Source organism: Cinclus cinclus, chromosome 1 (assembly GCF_963662255.1).
Source record: "Cinclus cinclus chromosome 1, bCinCin1.1, whole genome shotgun sequence".
NCBI classification, from domain to species: domain Eukaryota; kingdom Metazoa; phylum Chordata; class Aves; order Passeriformes; family Cinclidae; genus Cinclus; species Cinclus cinclus.
This window is the reverse complement of record NC_085046.1, coordinates 44,943,201-44,951,479: the sequence shown is the minus strand read 5'-3', so window position 1 is coordinate 44,951,479 and position 8,279 is coordinate 44,943,201. Positions and strand designations below refer to the sequence as shown.

The 8,279-nt window shown below is 48.0% G+C and overlaps 1 protein-coding gene across 2 annotated transcripts in view; it reads left to right on the top strand.

Annotated features, from left to right (window-relative positions):
- Positions 1-3,719: 3,719 nt before the first annotated feature.
- The window catches only part of ZDHHC3 (zinc finger DHHC-type palmitoyltransferase 3), a 31,072-nt gene continuing 26,512 nt past the window's right edge, over positions 3,720-8,279 (top strand). For both annotated transcript variants that reach the window (XM_062509585.1, XM_062509592.1), the window contains exon 1: positions 3,720-3,811. The gene's annotated coding sequence lies outside the window, so the exon portion shown is untranslated. The remainder of the gene's footprint in view (positions 3,812-8,279) is intronic.

Sequence of the window (8,279 nt, the reverse complement as noted above, 5' to 3'; positions counted from 1 at the left end):
GGTGCGCGGGGAAGTCTGGTGCGGGAGCAGGGAAGAAACCAAATGCTTTCCTTAGGAGGTTCTGTTGGTCCTGTGCCACATGTCGCTGGGAAAGCGGCGTGGGAAATGTCATTAAAAACTCGCACTATATATTAAAACAATAATTAAGGGTTGGGGGGTTTTTTAACAGCCTCAATTGAAAGTTGCATAGCAGTCATTAATGTAAGTTTGCACGCCTTTTTGCACAGCTCCTGTGTATAATTTTCAGAGTATTTTAAAAGATGCTATCTTGACTTCACGCTGATGCTTGCTTGGCTAAAAATGATTCATGGCTCACAAGGATTGCACAGCACACTTTCAGAGTTTATCCAGCTTTCCACAACTTCTTGTTCAATCAAATGTGCCAAACATTCCTGTCTGCCTACTTGAGCATGTGGCATGATGCAGTGGGAGCAAACTTCAAGAACTATTGATGATTTTGGAAGTTTTAACTTGGTCTGGTCCCATTGGCAGGCTGCTTATCAATTAACAGGTGGGGGCAGAGCTGATGCATTTCTGGGTCTCTTCCCATGGCTTACCTGCATCTAAAAGGAGCCACGTTTCTGTACACTAGGATTGTTGTATGGGGATTGCTTACTGCTTCTTGGTGGGGAGAGCCAGCAATGGAACCTGGCAGAACAGGGAGCTTGGTAGCTTGTCCTGCTTGCTCACCCTTGGGAGGTGAGCAGGGCCAGGTCTTCTTGCTGGCCCAGGGGAAGGCCAGACAAAGGCAGTGCCCATGCTTGAAAGAGCTGTGGTTTGTGTGTTCTAAAATGGCATCTGCCAGTGCTTCTGTCTAGCACAGACTGACCCTTCATTTGACTTGCAGTGCAATACTTGTATCCTTGCATTCCACAGTGTGAGCCAAACAAGAAGAAGAAATCAGGAACTCCCTGAAAATATGTGTGAATTCTTGATCTGAAACAGTATTAATACAGATGCACCCTGTGATTTCCACTGTGACCACAGGGAGATGACAGTCTGGCTCTCATGGCTTAGCCCACAGCTGCTAACAGTTACAATTGCCCGGAGAGTGATTTGTTCGGTTTTTTCCCCCACTTCTGCCATCCCAGCTTGGAGTCTACCTAATGTTAGTTGAGTACTTGCATAGTCCAGAGGCTCAGCTAGCAAATCTTGTTGACGTGCAAACACCAGTTTTTCAAAAGGGGGAGGAGCCCAGGTTTGGCTCGCTTTTCCCCAAGGAGGGTAGAAGGCAATTTCTTGCCCTAAAGAGCACTTCTGAGAACATTCAAATTCTAGCACAAGACAGTAGTGAAGCTTATCACACAAAAAAGGATGCCAGTTGTTTCTTGGGCTTGTTGAGGTTTTTATGTTGGGGGTTTAACAAAGGCAAAGCAATATCTTTAACTTCATTAAAATAAATAATGGTGATAATGGTGGTAAATAAATGATGTGTGTTGGCCCATGTCATGGTTTGACACTGGCTAAACAGCATGCATCCATGAAAGCTGTTCTCTGACCTTCTCTTGCTTTCAGCTGGGCAGAGAAGAGGAAAAAAAATTAACGAAGGGCTCATGAGTTGAGGATGAGGACTGGGAGAAAACACTCTAAGGGCAAAATGGGTTTGAATTCAAAGGTATAAAGTAAATTTATTAATGAAGGATAATGAGAAGTAAAACAAGCCTTTAAAACACCATTCCCTCCCCCCTCCCCCACAACTGCCCCTCCCTCTTTCCCACTGACAGGGAGACAGGGCGTGGTGGTTTGGGTTAGATTGTCACTTGAGAATTTTTTTCTGTTTGTTCAGGGAGAGGAGTATTTCCTCTGCTATGCTGGGGGATCCTTCCCATGGGAAAACGGTCTTTTCGAAACTATTGCAGTGTGGGTTACTCATCCAAGGAGTGCAGTACTCTAAAGATGGGCTGCTCTAGTTTGGAAGCAAGGGCCCTCTCCATTTGGGTCTCCCACTGGATTACAGCTTTCTCCAGGATCCACCCCCTCCACTGTGAGTACTTCTCTCATGGGCTGCAAGTGGATCTCTGCATCCCCTGTGGACCTTATGGGCTGCTTCACCATAAGCCTCACCACAGCCTGCTGTGGTATCTTGGCTCCAGAACCTGGAGTACCTCCTCCCCTTCTTTTTCCACTGATCTGGGTGCCACCATGTTTATCTCCCTCACATGTCCTCACTTCATCCTCTTTGATTAAAAGAAAAACTGCTGCTTGTAGGTACTATTGCAAGCAATTTTCACCAATTCAAAGATTCTTGCAGGATCCTACAGCACTGAGAGGTTGATCTTGTCTAGGTTCCACATCGGAGAGTCTCTGGTCAGTTTTTGTCACTGGCCAGGCGGCCTCACAGCCACCGAGTGAGCAGTGGTGGCCACTGCGGCACTGGTGCTATTTAACATCTCTCCTCATGTGGGGCACCAGGTAGGAGAAGCTGCCACCACTGCCCCTGGCCTTCTGCTTGCAGTACAGTTGGCTAGGTATGGCAAGGAAGGCAAGGCTTGCCGTGGTGCATTGCTGTGAGCTGTGACAGGATAGCCCTGGTGGCAGCGCCTGCCACCCCTGGAGAAAGTTGCCTGTGTGCTGTTTTGATTTTGGTCTTAAATATTTCATCACAGACGTGTTACCAACCTCTCTAATTGGCCAGCAGCATGTTCATCTTTGGAGCCATCAGAGATTTGCTCTGTCAGACATGGTGGAAGCTTCTAGCAGTTTCTCTCAGAAGCCACTTCTGGCCTCCCCCCACCACCAAAAAACCAGACTGTGCCAAATCAACACAGCCCAAATAAAGCCAGCCTGAGGCAACCCCCTGAAATGTGAAGATTTGCCCAGCATGATTAATAACTGGGCAAGGCTGCAAAAATTGGAAGCAGTGGCTTGACGTGAAGAGTGTCAAGCAAACTCAGCCCTTGCTCTGGCTCTGAATGTGACACCTGCAGTGGAGCACTCTGTCACAGAACGGGTATGGTTGGAATGGACCACAGTGGGTCGTCTGGTCCACCCTCCCTGCTCAGGCAGGGCTATCCTAGAGCACATGGCACAGGATTCTGTCCAGACAGTTCTTGACTGTCTCCAGTGAGCCAGACTCTACAACCTCTCTGGACAACCCCTTCCAGTGCATGGTCACCCACACAATAAAGTTCTTCCTCATGTACAGTTTCTGCCCACTGCCTGGCATCCTAGTGCTTGGCACCACTGAGAAAAGCCCAGCTCCAACTCTTTGGCACACCCACACCCTCCACCTTATAGACATTTATACACATTAATGATGTCCCCTGCCAGTACTCTCTTCTGGAGACTGAACAGGCCCAACTCCCTCAGCCTTTCCTCCTAAGAATGATACTGCAGTCCCCAAGGCTCCTCCTTTGGTGCCAACAGATTTTGGATACCTGCAAACTAAAACCTGAACCTGCTTAGGGCTCAGAGGTGCCCGCTGAGGCAGAACCATCTGTTCCCATGTCAAAACAAAAAAGCGTGGGGCTTTTCCTCACAAAACCCGCATTTCCCCCCAGGCAGCCGCACGCCCGGGCCGTTAACGCGCAGCCGGCACAGGCGGTTCGCAACCGCACGGGGCCCAGCGCCGGTTCCCCTACATGGGCCGCGGAGCCCTTGGCGGGGCGGGGAAGGGCAGGGTCGGGGACGCGCTGCCTCCCGCCGCCGCCGTTCACTTCCTGGTTCCTCCCGGCGGCCGCTCCACCTCCGCGCAAGGGGCGGGCGGGCGGCCGGCGGAAGGGGGGGGGTGCGGTGCCGTGCCGTGCCGTGCCGTGCCGCTGCCGGCGCGGGGGCGGCGGGGCGCGCCGGACCCGCGGCGGCGGCCACTGGGGTAGGTGGGTGCGACTGACAGCGCGGGGCGGGCAGGTGTGTGCGCTGGCGGAGACGGGTGGGAGCGGGAATTGGGAGCAAGCAGAGAGCTGGGAACCGGGAGCGGGCCGCTGGTGGATGCCGTCCCGCCGCCGCCTGCGCCGCTCCACCAGCCACCCCCCGGCCCCGCCGCTGTCTCTGGTGTCCCCGGCCCGCGCGGCCCCTCGGCCGTGCGGGAACCCGGCGATGGCGCGGCCCCCGAAGGGCCGCGCGGTGTTCCGCATCCCTCGGCGGGGCCCCCGGGCCGGGGCCGGGCGGTGGGTCGTGTCCCGCAGCGGCGTCCCCAGGAATTGTGGACATCAGTCAGGAAACGGGAAGAGGACTCCCGCTCTCCCCTCGCCGCCTTCCAGCGCTGGGCTTTACATACTGGGAGGCTGAACACGTTAAATGATACCGGGCTAAATACGTGGTTTAGGTCTGCTCCGTGGCCTTTCGGAGCTGAGTTGAGTCCTCTTGGCAGGAAATTTAAAGTCGGAGCCTTCAGCGATTTCGTCGGGGTCCTGTTACCTGTCAGTGGATTGCAGTGGTCCTGTAAGTTGCTAATGCGTTGCAGCGATGGGATGTGCCCGCCAGCGAGCAGCTGGACAGAGAGTGGAGCTGACCCTGTCGCTTCCGAGGTGGCCCTGGTCACCAGCCGTGTGGCTGCGGCTGTCCGATGGCACCGTCGGCCAGGTGCGCCCTCGGCATCGGGAGCAATCCGTGGCGAGACCACGGCGCTGTACTGTGGTGGGTTTAGTTGAAATGGAAGGTGAATTTTACGTGGCAGTAGGAAGCAAATCGGAATGGTTTAGAACGGCAGCTTCTGAGTGTTATTGGAGTAGTTCTGTAAGGTCAGTTTTTAAGAAGCTAGAGTTCACGATTGATCATTAGAAAACAGTCTTCAAGGAAACAATCAAGAAAACAGGCGTTGGGAGGAGACGGCATCAGTCTGGTACCTGATGGGCTGTCCACTCCCTGTGTACCATTGAGGGATGCAGGATGGACAGTAAAGTTCGTTTAGATCTCTTTCCTTTGATCCTAATTCAGAAAATATAAACTGTGTTTTTGAGCATATGAGAGAGCGACAGTGTGTCAGACTCCTGGCACAGCAAAGATGTGTGTGGAATGTCAGATCTGTAGGAGAGGAGCTCAAATTTGGATGGTTGTTCTGATATGGTGGAATCACAGAGAAGGGAGAGACTGGTGAGTTATGATGAGTGACTGCATTGGGTGTCTCATGGTGTACGTAGCAAGGCATTAGTGATGACCATGGGTTTTTTTTTTTTTTGCTTATTGAAAGCAACAAGTAAGTCTTTTGTGTAGTGTTACAGGCATTTCAGTGATAAGAGTCATCATAAGGTTAGCCACAGCATTCTTACATCTTTTATGTGCAAGGTAAAGATCTACTCCTTCAAAGGCTATGACTATGATAGTGTAGCTCTTGGTGTTGCCTCACTGATGCAATAGTGTTTGTCACAGCAGAGGGACCTGCTCTGGTAGTAAGTTGTGTCTGACTGAATGTTCATTGAGATTTAGAAGTTGTCACCTAGAAACTCTTTGTTTATAGGTTTATGAAAGGGCAAATATCAGGTCTAAAAGCCAAAATATTTGTTGCGATATTTAGGACCTATAGCAATAACATCTGTTGGGTATTCTCATGTATGTTTCTGCTTTCTTTTAATTTTCAAGTGATGTAGTTACAGACAAAGGTGTCTATTTCAGTTTGAAATTGCTTGTTTGGTTGTGGACAAAATCATACGAATGTAATTTAATCTAAATAATGGAAGAAGGTTGCAAGAAGATGAATGCTTAATTCCTCAGCAGATGTAGGTCTGCTGTGCCCAAGAAGTTATGTGTTTTTTTCTGGGCAGTTTCCTTTGCTTCAGCTGACAGTCTTCAGCAGTATTCTGGGCAAATAGTAGCTCAGCTTTGGTGAATCTCTTTTTCTTACCTAATATGAATTTATTTTTCTCAATGGGTGGATTGCCATGCACCTCCATGAGAACGGGAGCCAGCATTGTTTCACAGTCCATGCAGTTTAAACCTATGTGTTGTATTATTTCAGGAAGACTTGCTCATGGATCCAGTTTTTCTGTGCAGACATTTCCCATACATCTGTAACAGGGCATCTCTCCCCGCTAGAGGAGATTAAATGGGCACCCATAGTGGTGTAACTCTGAAAATGACTGGCTGTAGCTCAGCCAGTCTCTGTAGATGTTAGTTGGCTGAGCTTATGCTTTTCTCTGATCCCTCTGCAGTATAGACATGACCTTTTTCTTAGGGCAGTATTTGGGAATACAGCTTTTCTGCCTTCCTTACAGAAGACAGCAGATAATGTAAAATATGACATAACAGAATAGCTTGTTGTCAGTTTTTATTTCCCCCATGCTGTGCTTATCTGGTTGAAGCAGACTAAATGTGACTGATTGTACCTGGAACATCATATTTAACCTGTGCATGTAACTGATCTAAAGCTTTGGGTTGTGTTCAAGAAAATGAGAAGTTAAAGCTTTCCTAATTTAAGTTGTGTGTTTCCTGGGTTGTGCAGGTGATAAGGAAAGAAGATAGCCCTTGCCTGGAGCTGCAGTGCAGCAAGTCTGCCAATAACACTTCACACATTGTCCTTTTGAGAGGGAGTCCGAAAGAGTGAGCCAGCTTGTCTGTAGGGTGTGGGTGCCAAAGACCTCCTAATATGGCAGCAGTTCCCTACTACTGAGGTGCAAGGTGTTAGAAGCAAGGTGCAGCTAGGTGCTGGCTCACTGCATAGGAGCACTGGCGTGTTAATGCCTGTTGCCTGCTTCTTGCTGTGCCCCCAGCTTGAGGGCTGCTTGGGACTGTTTCTGGAGACTGGAGTGAGAGATTTGTCTAGGCTTATCACCCCATATCTCTTTGCACCACCCGGTTACACGGTGGCCATACAGAACCTGTGGTTTACAGGAGAAGAGGTAGGAATGCAAGGGGGGAGGGGGTGGCGGAAAGAAAGAGAGCATAGGCATGGGAAAGTAAGGAAATGAGAGGGAAGGTTACAGCAGCAGTGCTTAGCTAGAAACATGTTGGGAAACACTATTCCAGGAGCAAGTAAAACAGCAAGTAAAAGAAGGACACAGAAGACTCACTGTTAAGATCCTTTGACAATATAGGAATGTTGAATGAGAGGAAATGCAAAGCCCTTGTTAATGTGTCTGTTCCTGAGCTGGTGGTGGATGGTGTGTTTGTCGTGTTCAGTTGTGAGTTTTGCAAGAATGCAGAATTGATGGGGCGACCCATCTTAAATGTGGTGCAGCATGCAGAAGTTAAAACAAGTGGGCTGAAGCTGAAACAGTGTGAGTGAGTAAAGTACTGTGCTATTGGAAAAAAAAAAAAAGGTAAAAAAAGACACATACAGACTTAGTGGGAAGGCAATAGTATCATACCATAGATACAGAGAGGGTTGTAGCAGGTGATAACGGTAGTAATGTGATACGCGTCTTTGTTCTTTGCAGTGGTCACTTGAATACTGATGTCCAATATAGCACAGAATAGATAAGGAAGATATTATTTATGGAAGCTAGTCTTGTCTTGAACTCTCTTGTGTTTCAGAAGACAGGAAAATTAAGGTTTACACACAGAAACTGTATTTTTTTATGGCAGCTAGGATCCCTTCTGCTTCCCAGTGCTAAAGTTAACAAAACAAGGAATGGTTAGTTTGTCAACTCATATGTTCTTTTCTATGTTTCAAAAGCTATAACCTACAGCAGCTTTGAACCTGCAGGTTTTTCCAGTTCTCTGAAGTAGCAGCATGGTTCTTCTTCTAGTTCTGAATTTAACTTTGCAGGATAGAGGTGATAATTTTTTGGTCTCTGTATTGTTAATGTGCTTTTTTAATGTATGCCCTGTGCACTCTCTGTAGTTTGCTTAGGGATCTGCTTAAGTGTATTATGTAGATTTAAAATCTAAATGCCTTACAGCCTTCATACCTACATCTTTACTTACCCCTATGTGGTAAGGCAGAGTGATAAACTATAGGCAGGGGAATAAAATCAGGGAATGAGTGTCTTCTTTGTGCTTGTAAAGGGGGGGGGGGGCTGTAGCAAAAGCAGGTGAGAAACAAATCCTGTGATAGACCATCTTGAATGAAAATGTATGTCCGATAGTTACAGTGCTCTTTCTGCCTTGACGGATAGTGGTCAGAATATTGTTTTAGACTAGAGGGTTTCTGCCAGCTTCTTATTATGATTAAAATTGCAGCTCTTTTCCTGCTCTGCAAAACATATTCCTTATGCTGTGAAAGTTGTGTAGTTTTTTAAATTGCAGCTAAAAATAGTACCAGTTTTGTAGATAAACCTTCCCCTTTAATTTTTGTCTTCCTTAAAAAAGAAAACAAAAAAACTTGATAATGGACAAATTGAGAATTTACATTCCCCTAATCCAGTGGCTTGCTATTTAAAGTCCTGAGTCAGCATGTAAATTGC